The following is a 17,350-nucleotide window of genomic DNA, read 5'->3' as shown; positions in this document are numbered from 1 at the left end:
TGCTACCTTTTTTTGATAATTTAAAGAATTTCATTAAGAAAAAAATGACTAGTGTTCGATTTCTCTTTTTATCAGTTCCTTCCAGTTATAAAAAATCTGATTAACATGGGTAGTTGATTGGATAGCACGGGTTAAAAAGCATAAAATAGGCATTGAAGAGCACAGTCGCTTTGAAGGTCTTATACTGTTTAAACAAAAGTTTTAGTGGGAGCTCTTAACTTGTAGGATATATATATTGTGCAATCGTCCTTACTTGTGAAATGTAATTCCACAATAAATACATTCAGGTCATGTCCTTTTGGATCAGCAGCATAAATCAGGACTTATCTGCTTCTGACAATACTGGCAGCCTGCTAAAACACTCAGGTATGAGCAGAATGATGAATTATTGTTATATCAAAGATTTTTCTAACCGGATTTTGAGAGATCACTGGACACATTCATTGTTTCATGTGATAATACATGGAAGAAAAAAAAAGTGCAATACTATCCACACACCCGGGATTCAACTTAAAGAATGATCAAATTCAATGAAGGACATGGAACTAGCAAATCAACTATGAATTGGGTGCTTTTTTTGTGTGTGAATCCATTATGTGGCTGTATCCCTGTGAGATCTCTGGGAGGCAGGCCAAGTGTCTCTGGCTTAGCCATCTCCATTCGCTGTGTGTCTGTTCAGTCAGCCACACAGAAGACAGATAGAACCACCAGTCTGCTCACCCCTCGAGTTACACCGATGTAATCAGACCTCAGCAGTCATAAACCAACGGCAACGGACACTGTGCCTGGCTCGCTGTCACACACACACACACACACACACACACACACACACACACACACACACACACACACACACACACACACACACACACACACACACACACACACACACACACACACACACACACACACACACACACACACACACACACACAATCCTAAAAACACCAATATTCTAAATGAAGTTTAGACTTGTGCAAATGGACAGATTGATGTGTGTAAACTGACACAAATGCAAACACAAATATAAGAGCTATGGCTATCACATTGGCTCACACATGCATATCTGTACATGCTAACACATACATGCACACAATCACATGTGAGGTGTTATGGGCTGAGTGGTTGTCCTCTTTAAATTGAGGCTTTTCACCCAACATGCCCCCATTTGCCTGGGCAGGAAGGATGTCTTCTGGCCCAGGGGGGATCTCCATCGTGTTGCTCATCCCGCCACCATTAAGTGTGTGTGTGTGTGTGTGTGTGTGTGTGTGTGTGTGTGTGTGTGTGTGTGTGTGTGTGTGTGTTTGGATGGAGTACCGGCGTCCACTATGTGTGTGAGTTATGTGAAAGCTTGTGTCTTTATCTTCCTCCCTCACTGTCTCTTCCCTTCCATCACTCTTTTATCACCTCCATCAGTGTCTGTTTCACCCCTCACCGCCGCCTGCGTCTCGGGCCATTTTGTGTCTGTTTGTCTTTTTGTTATCTTGTATCTTTTGTTCTCCTCCTCTACAAACTAACAGTGTCTCCCTCTCCGGTCTTCCAGTCTTTCTTCACTCTCTCTCTCTCCAGCTTTGGTGTGTGAACGATGGTGGATGACTGTGCTTTAGGAGATTTACTGCTGGATCCTGTCTCTGTCAGGTGTCGAGACGAAAGGAAAGCGATGAAGGGGGCGAGAGAGGGAGAAGCAGATGGAAGATAGAGCAGTACAAAGGGAGATGATGGAGGGAGAAAGGGGAAGCAAATGGAATGGGAGAATTGGGGCGAAAGAGAATATTATGCAGGGGTAAATCGAACGAGGTAAAGAAAGAGAAATGTGAACGGTGTATAGCATATAAAGGAGAGCTACCATATGATTTTTTAAAACAGTCTCTGATATAGTTTGGCAGAATTGCTGTATTCTCAGACATAACTCCTTTCTCTCATACTCCCTTTATCAGTTTCTCCCCAAACATAAACACTAACAGACTAACAAACTCAGACAGACACAGAAACAAGAAAGAGAAATCATGCTGTCAGTTCCAGGGGAAACTTGCATTCACACTGACCAGAAACCAATTTGCCTTCCATGGTAAATGTGAAGACTTGCAGATCTCACATTCTGCTTTAAACCCAACTCTCCTGACGGTTAAACTCAGGGGGTCTCGTGAAGGGTTAAAGTTGCGGCGGAAGGGTCAATGTGAATGTGTTTAACCCACTAAGAGTCCATTCGCACTCTTTAATGGCTCCCAAGAGGAAACTCACACATACATCTTCAAAGATCGGGCTGACTGCCTCAGCAGAGAACATTTATTCACAGCAAACACAGACGCACATTTCTCTTACTGTGCTTGTGGGGGCTATCTGCACATTGCATTTGTGCTGCAATTCTAACATTATAAGTTAAGACGATGTCATTTAAATTGGATTGAAAAGATGAATTCCCAAATAAATGAAAACTCATACAAACAATACAGAAATTACATTCCTAGTTCACAGCAAATACACACAACAAAAAAATAACGCTTCGGATGCCAAATTACTTCCACGCTATCTACAGACGCAAGGATGTCCGTGACGATATCTGTTCATAGAGAATAGAATTAGAAATTACTAACAGAGGAAGAAACCCTCTTTATTCGTCACACACTGCACACACAGTGAAATAGGACCTCTGCATGTACTAGGATCAGTGAGCAGCTATTGTACCGCGCCCTGGAGCAATGGGGTTGGGTGTCCAGTGTCTTGCTCAAGAGCACCATAGCAGGGGTGAAGTGGGATCTCTCCAAGTACTAGTCTACACTCCATATTTAGGTATTTTCAGGGACTTGAACCGGCGACCATACAGTTCATAGGCCAAGTCCCTACAGATTTAGCCACTGCCGGATGAACCTTTATGGAACCAAATCAGGATGAACCGTTGCGTAACTCACTCTTGAATTTTCCTGTGGTTATATAGTTTGTTGGGAAATACTATTGTCTATGACTGTTGACATAGATTCTAGGCAACAATTTATTGGACTAGATTATTAAAATAAATAAACATTTCAATATGGTGGGGAGTGGGAAAATGTAATACTAAAGGTATTCATTCACCATACAACGAATTGTTACAAAATAAACATCATGTGGCTATTACATATTAAATCAATAACATTTGAAGATCCTGTTTTTTCAAATACAACTTCCACATTATATGAATACAACATTATTGAAATCCACTTGCAGATTCACGTTCATATTTAACTGCATAGATCTATATTATCTGTGCTATCAAGAATTTGCTCATAAGGCATAACTGCTCCATATCCTGTAAGACCAAAAATAACCCTGCATCAAAACAACACATGGGGCTGGTGTGGGCGTGAGGCTGCAGGTACTGGAGAGAAGTTGAGATACAAACCAGGAAGTCCAGATTGAATCTTTATCACACAACACACTGCAGAGCACTTTATACTCCTTTGAGGGAGGAATACAGTATCAAAACACCAATTTATGAAACTTGTGACTGCAACAGACTTTTGAAAAGTGACTTTTAATATTAAAATGTGGCCCTCTGATAACAACGGGGTGAATTTATTGTCGGGCTATTACGCTCTGGCGCTGGTGGTCAGGTTCACACTATGTTGGTGTGTCAGTGACAGCGCTGCTGGCAGCGATGCCGGCACAAACCAGACACCTCATGTTGTTAAAACATGACTCATCTTCAGAATGCTCCTGCTTTCAATGAACACTTTTTACATAACAATTGATGCATTTTAGGCATTATTAAGGTGTGTGTATTATGTGCAGATAGAAAAGTGTATCTCAAAAGTCAGTATATCAGTTTAGGATTTCAGATTTATCAGAAGCCTTGGTTTATTTTTTAGTTTGAACTCAAATGCTTGTTTGAAACAATAGGCCTGTTCTCAGTCGAGACCTCCAATGTTTTTGTGTGAAACTTAAATATTGTTTACTCTAAGTTAATTAATATTTGATCTTCAAACTGTTATTTATTTTCTTTTCCATTTAAAAAGTTAAGTCGTACAGTTAATTATTATTTTGTTTTGCTTTTAAATACATATTTGTGATTAGTGGACCAAACGTTTGATCTAAAATATTATATATTTAATTCAACCCATAGAACTTAAATGTTGTCATTGTACTTCAATGTTTGCGTTCCTATTGCAAAAACCAGACGAAGATTAATATTTAGTTTAATAATCTTTATTCATTGATTTTCTCTCCCAAGAACAGTCAAACAAAAACACATTTACACATAGAGATGTTCAACACAAAAACATGATAAACGCGTGCGCATGCATGAATGGCCGCATTATTTGCCTTGGAGAAAACCTAAGATGTATTGAGAGCAGAAAAGGAGATGGTTTGAGGCACCAATCTGTCAGAGAAAAAGAGGAGCGAAGGACAAGAGTTGTTGAGAGAGGGAAGGGGGGGGGATTGACAAACTGCAAACAGCATGTGGATGTACAGACAAGGGCTGTGAGACAGAACAAAAAAGAGACAAAGGGGGGAAGCGTCAGACCAGACTAGAGACAGAGAGGAGACAGGAAGAGGAAGTGAAAGACAGCAAGCCTGAAAGAGTGACAGAGTGCAATCCTGAGAGGGAGGGTGTGTGGGTGAATGTGAGAGCAACGCTGCCTAACTCGTCTGTCAATCTGAGTCTGTGATTGACACCTCGGGGTCTGGCGCTCCTCTCTTAGCCCACTGGCCCTTCCTGTCAGGATGTAGGGCACAGGGTCACACACACACACACACACACACACACACACACACACACACACACACACACACACAATTAGAATATAACATACCTGCTGTGAGTTTTGTGAAAGACGAACAAACATTCTTGCAATATAGAAAATATGATGTAAGTGCGCATACAGTATATGCCTAGGAGTGTCGTTTTGTATCTACGATATCTCTCACACAAACACACACACACACACACTAACAGCACAGACAGATGGAGGCGGGGCCATTACAGGAGAGGTCTCCTGTGGGGTACACTCTTGCTGACTGGACCTTAACCTTAACCTTTGACCTTTGACCTTTACACTGTCAGCAATACATCTCCTCACTGGACCTTTCTCTCACATTGGTGTGTGTGTGTGTGTGTGTGTGTGTGTGTGTGTGTGTGTGTGTGTGTGTGTGTGTGTGTGTGTGTGTGTGTGTGTGTGTGTGTGTGTGTGTGTGCGTGCGTGCTCTGCGTGTCTCTGCGTGTCTCTGCGTGTTCAATGTCTTAAAACAATTAGTGATTAACATGCATAAAATTGCACGGGACGTTGTTCTGATACACAGACAGACACACACATAATAACGTTAAATGATGGCTTCAAATTAGTTCTGAAATTGCATTATATTTGAATATCATTTCCTGTGTCCTTGAAGGCGCACTGTAGGGGACAATTGTAATTGTTTTTTCTTTCTGTTAATGTATTTCTCACAGTTTGAAAATCAAGTGAATTTTCTTTTATGCTTGCATGTAGTTAAAAATATCCATTGAAAGGCAAGATCAAAACCAAAGGACACATTTGTGCATATTAAATGAGAGATAATGTTTTGCATAAAATACTGCTATAAACTAAAATAAAAAACACAAGCCTTTATTATAGGTTTATTACTATGTGATAATAAATTTGACTTCTAAGTGGTAAAGAAAACATTTAGCTGCTGAGATATTTTTGCATTTAACCACAAATATTATCATTTTTTTTGATCAACACAGCTTATCAACTGCATACAAAAAAAGTTTTCCAGTTCGGGATGAATAAAGTATTTCTGATTATGATTCTGATTTCTGGTAGTGACAACGGATCCGTCCAAGCAGCTTGTGTTAATGGAAGGAGATGTGATGTGTTCTTACATTACATGTTGTAATCATTCATGTCTTGTTTTTTTAAATATCACGTGCACACACACACACGCTAATGAGAGGAAGTGTCCATCTGAAGGTTTGTGTGTTTAAGTTTGTGTGTGCGTGTGTGTGTGTACACCAGTAGGGGTTTGTGACTAATGGGGTCATTATTGATGCTGAGTCAGGATTACCGCTGATTGCAATGGTTGGATACCAACCTAACGAGTACACACCTCAAATGTGCATGCACACACATATTCGCCCTCAGACACACGTGCACACACACACACACACACACACACACACACACAACACACACACACACTTTCATTTCTTTCAGGCTCTCATAGGTGCACTTATGCACATAAACCTCCAACCTCAGCTAATAAACTTACTCACCCAAAATTCCCTCTCTTACTCACACACATACTCACATTTGCCACACACACACATGAGCTCGATATACCCAGGCAGGTGGCAGGTGCAAGGTGCAGTCACTATCTTTTGTTTTTGACAGTGTTACGAATGAGCTTTAAACATACACACTGCTACATACTGTACATTAACATACAATTTACATAACAGATTTACCAGAAAGAAAACAGGTTGGTAAGAAACAGCTGTGAGAAAAAATGAACTCCATTAAGTGCGCCCAGGAACATTTCCCAGGGTCACTACAGCTGTGTTTCAAGCATTACATCAGATAAAACCCTTGAAAAAAACCTAGGTCTTGAAGAGTGAAGAGAACGTGACATTTTTTTTTTTTTACTATAAAAAGGAATGAACAAATGTCCGAATAGTAGTCCGACTTTAAAGGGAAACCTTAGAAAGAGTTTCCTGTTTAGACTGCACAGCAGCTGGGTTCTCGCCATATCATGAATCTAACAACACACAAACAAACATACCAAACAACAATGGCAGCATAGAGGTTAGCGTAAAGTCTGTTAGCACCAGCTATTCTACAGACTGCAGACTATTCTTTATTAAAAGAAGATAAATGAACAGCACTTAAGATTTTTCTCAATGGAAACTATCTTATTGTTCTTCTCTCAAGTGGCTTCAGAAAGAGTTCGATTGACAAAAGGTTCATCCAATCACCTGCCAAGTGTCTTTTACAGTGCATGCCCTTTTCCAAAACAATAAAACAAACTATGACTGTTTCTCAGATGGTTTTATGTAACAAAAACATGTTGTTATCATTAAAGGAAATTTAAAACCTAGTATTTTAGAGCATGTCTTCCTATCTTCAGACTCTGCAGCTTCAATTTTGACCATTCTTGTCTTTCAGCCACGATAGCATTATGATTTCAGTTATTTAAATGTGTCTGCAAATTACTTTGTTTCTGGCTGAAATATTTAGCTACTATAACAACAACAACAACAACAACAACAACAACAACTGTTAAATGGATTGTCATTAAATGTAATACGGATATTCATGTTCCTCAGGGGATGAATACTGCTGACGTTGGTGATTCCCTCTCTATTCCTCCAGCCTCACTTTCAGCTTATGCAGCAAACTATATTTTAACATCTGCAGGATGAAGAGGCACACATTTCACTTACAGACATTTATGGTACCTGAATGATGTCTGTTAATGACTTCTGGTGATCCACTGAGTTATAGCGCCACCAGTAGGTTGACATTTGTAGTTTGCAGTTTCTATCAATAGGTCAGATTGTGTCCAGGTCCTGAGTATCTATCTTAAAACATGTTCAGAATTAGCCTTACAGCCTCAAAGAGATAGCATGAATGAAGACTCTTGTCTTTTGTGTCTCTCTTTTTATTGCAGCATAAGTGGGTGCAAAAACTAAATTGCCAAAATTCTCTTTTTAATGTGAAAATGTGTATTTATTTATTTTAGTTACAGTTTTGCCTGGCAGCATTTGCCAACACACTTTTGTTAAACAATAACAGGACATTATATCACAATATATATTTATAAACTTTAGCTATTGCTGACCTTTGACACTGTCTCTGAGCTCTGAGTTAATCATCCCTGCCTTCACCTCTGGGAAACTCAGAGCTCAGGGAGTCTCACAAGATTTGCTGGTGATAAAAGTACATATAGACGATGCACAGCTTTGAACACAGACTAAATGTCAGCTTCGTTGTTTCCCTGCCTTAATATCACGGATAAACACAATGTTCACAGCCCGATCATCCCCCACATTAAACACCCCAATAAGACATATGCTTTTTCTGTTTGTGCTCACAGGTGGTTGCATCTGGTGTGTGTGTCCTCACTCAGTCGCTCCAAGGAATGTCACACATATTTTTTTAACCCTGAGCTGATGATTATATCCGTTAAAATTTCATAAGAGTAAACCATGTGATTGACGCAAATAGTAATAAGGATTGGATCAGCATGTGAGTGTTTGTTATTTTACCTTTTTGACTTTGATGCTGCTACAATATGCATTGTATTGTGAACCATCTTTTTGCTAATGTTTGTGTCTCCTATTGTTTAATACTCTTTAGCACACAAATTACACACCAAAAAAATCTTTATTCTCAGGAACAACTCTGCAATGTAGCCTAGGGTTTTGATCATATCACAAGTGGTGTGTGTGTGTGTGTGTGTGTGTGTGTGTGTGTGTGTGTGTGTGTGTGTGTGTGTGTGTGTGTGTGTGTGTGTGTGTGTGTGTGTGTGTGTGTGTGTGTGTGTGTGTGTGTGTGTGTGTGTGTGTGTGTGTGTGTGTGTGTGTGTGTGTCTGTGTGTGTGCGTCTCCATGTGCAATGTGACAGTATTCATTGTTCCTGAAAGCTACTGATAGTTTCTAAATCAAGTCTTTTATGAAGTTCTGCTGCTCTGGGCAGACCATTAACATTTCATGTCACCCTGGCTCACTCTCTTTTCACTCCTATGGGCATTAGGCAGAACTTCCCTCTTTGAATAATCCCTGCTGCAGTCTGCAAAAGCAAAACACCGTGGCAATGCTTTGTTCTTTGACATCTTGGATTTATTTATTTTTGAATTGTTGTTGTTTAAATAGTTAAACATACAGCTGTTAACCTTGACCCTGAGATTAACCTTTTGCACACAAACCTGGCAATTTGAAAGGCTAATTTTCTTAATTCCCACAACAGGAACTGATTTCTTAAATCTGAATACGTCCGCAGGTGGAACATTTTCTCATAAGTTTCATCACTTTGCCAAACTTAATGATCTCTTTCTCCCACTATGTCCTCACTCTCTTAACATTCACCACTCACTTTTCAGTTCTGAAGCGCAGCTTGCCTTAAGTATCGGGATTCAACGTGTAAGCTCATCTCATTATCCCCGTTTGTGTGTGGACGCGCGTGTGTGTGTAAGTGTGTGTGTTTGTCTGTGCTTCATGTATGAGTGTATAACTAACTGTGAGAGTGTGAGTGAGTGATGGGTGTGTAAGCCCCCCTCTCTCGTGCTCTGTTTGAAATAAAGCGACAGATAATCGCAGGGCTCTGGCGAAGCGAGCTCATCTGAGCGCCAATCGATACGGGTGCCATAGCTTCAAAGCAACCCTTCAAAGAGTAGAGAAATAGCCATATGCTCTACGTGTGTGTGTGTGTGTGTGTGTGTGTGTGTGTGTGTGTGTGTGTGTGTGTGTGTGTGTGTGTGTGTGTGTGTGTGTGTGTGTGTGTGTGTGTGTGTGTGTGTGTGTGTGTGTGCGTGCGTGCGTGCGTGCGTGCGTGCGTGCGTGCGTGCGTGCGTGCGTGCGTGCGAGAGATAGAGGGAGGGACGAGAGAGCCAGAGTAAATGTGTGGGGTAAAAGCACAAGAGAGGGAGAGATAGTGAGTGAGAGAACAAAAGGACGAGAGAGACAGAGTCAGGGAGTCTCTTTTCTACCAAATGAAAACTGTTTTCATCTGCTCAAACATTATGATATCACAGTTGACATGCGAAGTGCTTGTGATGCAACTGATGTCACTATTTAAATTGGACAAAATCATTGTTTCGTTAGCTGGTAATCTCCTGATATTATGGCTCTGTCATCTTTTATTCAGCAAACCGGCAGCAGCTGTGGCCTTTGTTGAGAAAATGGGCTGGGAGGAGACATGCACACATACTGTGACTCACACACATACACTGAGAGAGAGTTTAAAGACCGGGAGATAGTGTGTGTGGTGTGAATGAAGCAGGGAATAGACTATACAGTACAGTGTACCGAGAGACAGTGGGAACCGAATGCTTGCAGGAACGAAGGAGTGTGAGCACGGAAGAATGATGGGGTGATAAAGGAAGGTGGTGTACGAAGACATGTTTGTATGAGAGACTAAGGGAGAAGGGGAGAGAGAGAAACTCGAAAACGTGCTGTGTTTAGCGGTGACATCTCACCTTCATCAAAGTGAAAATGAGAATGTATTTTTGACTCGTCGGTGTAAAAAAACTTGTCTGGAAGTTCGTGCTTGAGCGGGAGTGTGATGGAATATATGTTCCTGCGTGTGCACAACTGCAAACGTGTGATTATATGAAGTGTGCATGTGTGTGCGACGCGTACATGTTTGTGTCAGCATGTTTAATTAGCTGAGATGAGCAGGTGTAAAACAGTAATTAATGACACAGTGACTTCATTATAACCACATGAGCTGGCTGAGTAAACACACATCAAACATACTTTACATTTTAAACGCAATTATGTTTGTATGTGTTTGTGTGATGGAGAGGCAGTGAGTTTTATATGTTTCACAAAGTAGGTGGACACAATTTTCACACACATCGCCGTTCGCCACTCAAACACTCATTTAGTTTGCAAATGGAGCCATTACTAATGAATCACAAGCTGCTTTAGAGCAGGCTGAGCACACAGTAATGGTTTGGCCATTCTCCAGAATACAGACACTACACAAACACACACACACGCACACTCACACACACACAATCACACTGACAGAGATTGAGAGCGAGTGTCCAAAAGCCCCAATTACCTTCACATCCAATGTAAGAGAACGAGCTAGGGAGCTAATTACAAGTCCCACACATGTAACTGGGAGGCACACACACATTTAGGCAGACAATATGTCACCAGTAATAGCAATGTTCTTGTTTTTGTTTGTGATTGTTAGTATTTACAACGAGCTCATTATGGGAAATATGGTTGTGTCATTGTATTATTACCATAAGTCATGATTACAACCCCTGAGCCCAACATTCTTTATTATATCATCAATAAGGCTGTGTAATTGAGTAATTACAGCTTTAGCCAGATTGATTTACACTTCAGTACTCTGATGGGGTTGAGTGAGAGCAAATTATATTAGATACCGCCTATGCACCATATTGTCATTCCATAAGAGGAATACATTCTTTTTTATTCATCATTCAAGTACTATCAATCTTTTTCCCATGGTGGTTTGCCAAGACATAAATAATGCTGATTCTCTGTCTCTCCCACTCCCTCTCTATCTGGTGAGTGAGTGAAATGGCAGTGATTGGAAAGAGTAATTGGACGTAATGAGTGTGTCAACTGCCTGCTTCTTTCTCTCTTCATTAAACACGACTGGATTACATTTACTGTGCTTGCTTACTTTAACAACTTAAAGACTCCATCAGTAGGCTACTTTTCACATGCAAGCACTTACACATACACATTTCAAAACCACACACACACACGCGGATTGGCTTAGCTCAGTAGATCAATGGCCTCTCGGTCAATGTCTCCTTTGGGAGGGTAATCTATCTGCTCCTCACTAATGAAACACTCTGATCGCAGTGTGTGTGTGTGTGTGTGTTTGTATGTATGTGTGTTTGGTGTGTGTGTGTGTGTGTGTGTGTGTGTGTGTGTGTGTCGAGTGTGGGTGTTAGGGTATTCATTTCTTTGAGCATCCACGGGTGTCAGATCTTGTCTAGAGCATATGGATATAGTGTCTTGTTATTTGTTCCTAGGTTAATTACAGACTTTATCTAAATTGTGTTCAAGCCACACATTTGCAGAGCTAGATAACTTGGATTTCGAACGTGCCCTATTTTGCCAGATCTTATTATACAACACGATGTTAATATAAATGAAATAGCACCTTCACCTAGTATAAAGATGCTTCCACAAATACAAAAAAAGAACCATGGTACAGAAAGGTAGTGGCGACACAGATGTGTAAGATTGTCTAATTTGGCCGTCACTTTTTTAATTCCAACACATTGTTTTCTGTCAGCACCCTTTTCTGAAATAGTTTTACCAAAGTATTGTTATAGTTGAGACTAATTGTCTTTGACAGGTGAGGATGTTGCGGCTGTTTCATCTCTTTTTTGTTGAAGAATGCTTTATGAAGCCTCATGCTAAAATACCAATACCAAATGTGCACAGCTAGTGAGAGTGCAACAACCCAAAATGATCACTCAAAGGCATTAAATGTATGAATTGCTTTTGTTTTAAATGATAGCAAAAAGCGAAATATCGATGTCTTGAACATCATGCTGGCCTGGTTCAGACGCTTGTGTGATCTCAAGCTCACCAGTTTAATGCAGGCCATGGAGTTGATCGTTTTTTTACCCCTTACTCTTGCCATGTTCATTTTCTTTATCTCTTCTGTAAAAGCCAAAACCGTATACATTAGCTGTTTTTTGTATACCTTTCTTATATCTCTAAAAGTTGTGCCACAAAATAAATCATCGGAATTCACCTAGTAACATTGTGGGGACAGCGTCGTTCATCCTGCTATTTCTTTCCAGTGAGAATCCTTTGGTTGCTTGGCCTTTACTTATAAGCATTTTAGGTAGCATCGACCAATCCGAAAGCACATTATTTCTGACAGTTTGTTATGGGTGTGTGTGTAAGGATATGTGTAAGTAATTCAATTAAAACTAAGAAATACATTGTCCTTATCAAATGTGTGTATAGATCGATTGAATGAACAGCCGCACGGGAGGGCAGGGTGAAAAGCCGGCAATTGTACAGAAAGAGCAGAGATGTGATATTTGTTAAATACAGGGATAACGGTAAACAGTGTCGCCTGGAAGACATTCATAGTGTTGCAGTGACAAAAAAAAAGACTAATAGAGAGAGTTGTAACCCTGGCTCCTTTCTCACCTGCACAGAGTTGGCCAATCACAACGTGAGGTGGGTGTGAATGACAGTTTTGGAAAGAAACCAAACTAGTTGGACACAGCCCCCGTCTTTTTGACACTGAATAGAGATGTCGGGGGAGGGGTGTCAGAAGCTATTCGACCATCCGACAAGCCCTTCTGATGAGCATACTGGCAGCTTCAGGGTGTTTGCATTGTCTCGTTCCAAGGCCGCCTATATTGCAGCCAGGAGAGCATAGCGGTGTGAAGTACAGTAGGTCACTGGTTGGCAAGGGATAAAAAACCAGTACTATCTCCCCACTTCCTGCTCCGCTCTATTGGGGTCTGATAAAGTCTGGTGCTGCAGAGTTAAGGGAGGAGAGGAATAAATATTGAGAATGTTCCAGAGATTCAACAAATCCATGAGGGCTATTTCTAGAATGTTTTTTTTCTTGGTTTGTTTATTTAAACTCTGCAAGTTCTCTCTAAAACAGCCCACTCAAAAGCAGATTTAAGAGCAGCCTCTTTTATGATTTGTTTTTAAATGATGAAACTGTCAAATGGTATTCAGTGCAGCAGAAAGTGCTTCGCTTTGCTTCCTCTTGTAGAGCTACTCCACATTTCCATTCAAAGCTGTCAAAAACCACCTGGACTGGCTTAAAAATATGTACAAATATGTCGTTCCATGTCATGTCTGTTTTCTGTGTCATAGATAAGTGATCTAAGGAATGACTAATCATATTACACATTTTCTTCTATCTAATAATAGAATAGAGGAAAATAGAATGGGTTTTGTTTTTACTCAGTTTAACAACCTGTATACTAATAGTGGTACTTCTATGGGCAAAGAGGGAAAGACATTGCAGCTAAAAGCACATATTGTGTGCGAGATGAGTTTGACTCTAGAACTTTGAAATCTCTTTTGTTTGACCTCGCACTTTCTACTGTGAAGTGTCTTGAAAGTTGTTCCCCTACTGCACTCAACGGTAAACTAATCTCAATCTCTTTTCTCTTCTTTTCCTCTCGTTCCTCTCCCTCTCCCCTTCTTTTGCTCCTTTTCTTTGCAGTTTGACGTGTTGAAGTGCTTCTTAAGGTAAGAGAGAGTCTCATTTCATGTCTTGTTCTTTCTTTCTCTGATTTTCTTCCCATAAAACACAGCATGCCATCAGCACTTGGCACAGTATGTGTATCACGGAACAATCTGCGTCCTCAAAATTTATTTGGCTCAAGATCCTGCTCACTGAAACACAATAACATTGTGTTAAAATAACAAAGAGACACTCTGGGTAACACTCCCACTGCACTCCCCTGGTAAAGCCATGATCAGAAATGCACAGACCTGAATCAGTAGCCAACAGGACAGTCTATATGGGTATGATTCAGCATATGCGATACATTTACATCCTTCCATTAGTTATTAAATGCTTTAAATCAGTAAGATATATAAAGCGCTGTGTAGTAATTCTGCGCAGTACACACAAAGAGTAATAATATACAGTAAATCCTCTTCCACGCTGCCTTGGAAGTGAATCATCCTGTCACAAGCTGTTAGTCATAACCGGGTCTGTTTGGGAAATAAAAAAAAAAAAAGGATAAAAAAAATGTGCTTTATAGTTTTTAAAAGGCAATGCCACAGTTATTGTTTATTTGTGGATTAAAGGTTTTAGCCTTAGTATATCTCCAACTTATTACTTTCAGACTGGGGTGCTCTTTAATAATATCAGCAGACTCACAATGCTTCTCAGAAGAAAATGAAATGTGCTACAGCCATACAACTTTGCCTGACCTTGTGTTTGGGCATGCAGTTTGTTTGTGTATTATCTGACTGCAGTGTATCAGTGTGAGCATGGGCAAATCTTGTGGAGTGTTTTTCTTTTTTATATAATCTTTGATAATAAATCTTTTTCAGTTTAACGCTCAGTGATTTATCTAACAGCTTTAGCTATCATGCTGTGAAAAACTTAAAATAACCCCTAATTTGTATATTTTTTTCCATGGATCTTCAAAAAACAGCAAACTGTAAATTCACTTTGTTTTTATAGTTTTTTATGTGATTGTTTTTGACAAAATAAATGAAAAACAAAACGTTATGTTTTAAAGGCCTCCATGATACATGAAAGCCCAAAGCTGCCAACATAACAACAACCTGAAATATGATAGAAGACTATTCAAAACATATCCACGTACACATTATTTTATTAGTTTAATATCTAAACTTAAGTGTAATATTAAAGGTTTTTAAAGGTTGTATTTAACTGTTATAGTTTAATGTAGAGTTAGAGCTCCATACATTCATCAAAAAATGCAATATAAGTTTGCTACAGCAATTAAAAACATTTGGCTCAAAAAGGTTGTTAAACTTTTCTGCCACATATCCATTTAGCTATGATAGTGTAATTATAGCTGAATTTAGTCCAAATCACCCATACCTACTTCGGAACCAATGATTAGTAGAAAAAGATGCCAAAGAAGTTAAAACATAAAAGTGCACTACAATTGTATCTCCAAGGCTTTTTTCCAAACACATTGCATGCTAATGTGTCCCTTATGGTTTGCTTTGGTGCCCAAGGTTGTGCTTCAGATTTAAACATTTCTTTGATGTATGTGTGCTTGTCTGCCAGTGTGTGTGCGTGAGGGCATACGTCTACAGTCTCTGTCTCCATCCTTGTGTGTGTCTGCTTCCCAGTGTTTGGAGTGGGCTCGGTGGGACTGTGTGTAGAGCCTCATTAGTGGCTAAGGTTTGCCTGGCCGCTGCTACTGGAGACTTACTTGGGGGCACAAAGTCATATGTTACTCTACTGCTGGCCCATCTGCCGTGTTGGTTCTATTGAGAATCTAAGGTTTGTTTTTCTGTGCATGTGCATCTTAGAAGTGGTTGAAGGTTACTCAGTACATTTACAATTATCTGCCTAGGTATAGTAATGAGGTACTTATTTTACAACCTTGAGCACCTAAGCAAAACGATATGTTATTGTTTAAGTTAATTACCTGGTTCACTGTTTAATAACCTGCTAAAGCACACAGTATTTAAAGAAGGTGAAATTGGCTCCTCCTTGACCAACATCTTTAGCAACTTATGGATGGCAAGATTCAAAGATAAAAATAGACATAGATAGGCAGAATAACCCCTAGAATAACTGGTTTGGTGCACAATGTCCCTGTGTGTGTTCAACAGCTCTGAACAACCTAAGGTGTGTAATGTGTTGTGTTTGTGATAAAATGTGTTTAAAGCCTTAGCTTTAATAGCTCCGCTCAGCAGGAAAAAGGTTAATTATCACATCCTGTTTCAGACAGACAGGACACCTCATCCTGTCAAGCACACACACACACACACACACACACACACACACACACACACACACACACACACACACACACACACACACACACACACACACACACACACACACACACACACACACACACACACACACACACACACACACACACATATACACACACATACACACACACACACTCTCTGAACCACACAAACAAGCAGACCATCAAACACACTGTGTGTGTGTCTGTCATATAAAGATGTAATCTAGCATCTGTTCGTCCTCATTTGCCTCATCGCTCGGTTGGGGCCTTCATTCCTTTTTCTCAGCTCAATTCCTCCTACCTCCCTCCCTCCCTCCTCCCTCTGCCACCAGACATATTCACAATATGACAGGACTTGTGCCACAAATTAAATGTTTGACGTCATTTATAAGGACGAAACAGACAGAGTCCCTTTGAATCACGTTTTTTTGCTTTTACTTTTTTACTTTGGTACAATGTGTGAATTAGGAAGGTTTATCACATTGAAAAATGGGCCGCAATTGAAAAATGAAATGACAGACAAGTGGACAGAGGTGTTCAGTGGGTGTGAAGCAGTAAACCACAGAAAATGATCGCTGTTGTGCTCCTACAATTGAGAGCGCGAGAAAAAAAAAACCTGACAACTCAAAAGCAACCATTAAGAAGTAGTGGGATTTCTATTCTTTTAAAAATGAACAGCTCCACTTTAGATCACAAACCCTCCAACAATATCTCTGCACTATTTCTTGTATTTCACCTCCTCTCTCTCTCTATTCTCTATTCATTGCAAGTCTAGACAGCTTCAGGAGCAGGTGCTGAGGCTCGGAGAGGTGGGGAAAATGGGGTGAGAAGAAGGGAGGGAGGGAGCTAGGGAGGAAAGGAGCCAAGGGGATAAGGAAGACTAAGAGAGAACCGAGAGAGATTAATAGATCAAGCGGGGAGGCATATGATGAAAGTTTAAAAGAGTATGGAGAGGAAAGGGAAGGAAATGAAAAGAAAGGAGAGGGATGGGTCAGGTTAAGGTAGGATTGGAGAAGAGAGAAAGGAGGGGGGAGATATGGGGAAAGAAGAGTTCCGAGTAAATCAGGTAGGTGCTCTGCTGACGGGAGTGATGCGGAAGAGGTTATTTTAATGCAGGGTAGAAATCAAGGGCTGGAGGTGGGGAGAGAAGATGTTGCAAAAAAGGGGGGAGGGGAGGCGATGGGAATTGTGGAGCAAAGGAGCGAAGGAG

General features: G+C 40.3%; 1 protein-coding gene across 1 annotated transcript in view; it reads left to right on the top strand.

The window, feature by feature from the left end:
- The window catches only part of ptprdb (protein tyrosine phosphatase receptor type Db), a 125,187-nt gene that overhangs the window by 8,255 nt on the left and 99,582 nt on the right, over positions 1-17,350 (top strand). Inside the window, exon 3 of the mRNA XM_063883861.1 lies at positions 13,884-13,909. The gene's annotated coding sequence lies outside the window, so the exon portion shown is untranslated. The remainder of the gene's footprint in view (positions 1-13,883; positions 13,910-17,350) is intronic.

This window comes from Eleginops maclovinus, chromosome 5, assembly GCF_036324505.1.
Source record: "Eleginops maclovinus isolate JMC-PN-2008 ecotype Puerto Natales chromosome 5, JC_Emac_rtc_rv5, whole genome shotgun sequence".
Classification (NCBI taxonomy): Eukaryota; Metazoa; Chordata; class Actinopteri; order Perciformes; family Eleginopidae; genus Eleginops; species Eleginops maclovinus.
Note: the sequence above shows the minus strand (reverse complement) of the source record. Positions and strands in the feature narration are given on the sequence as shown.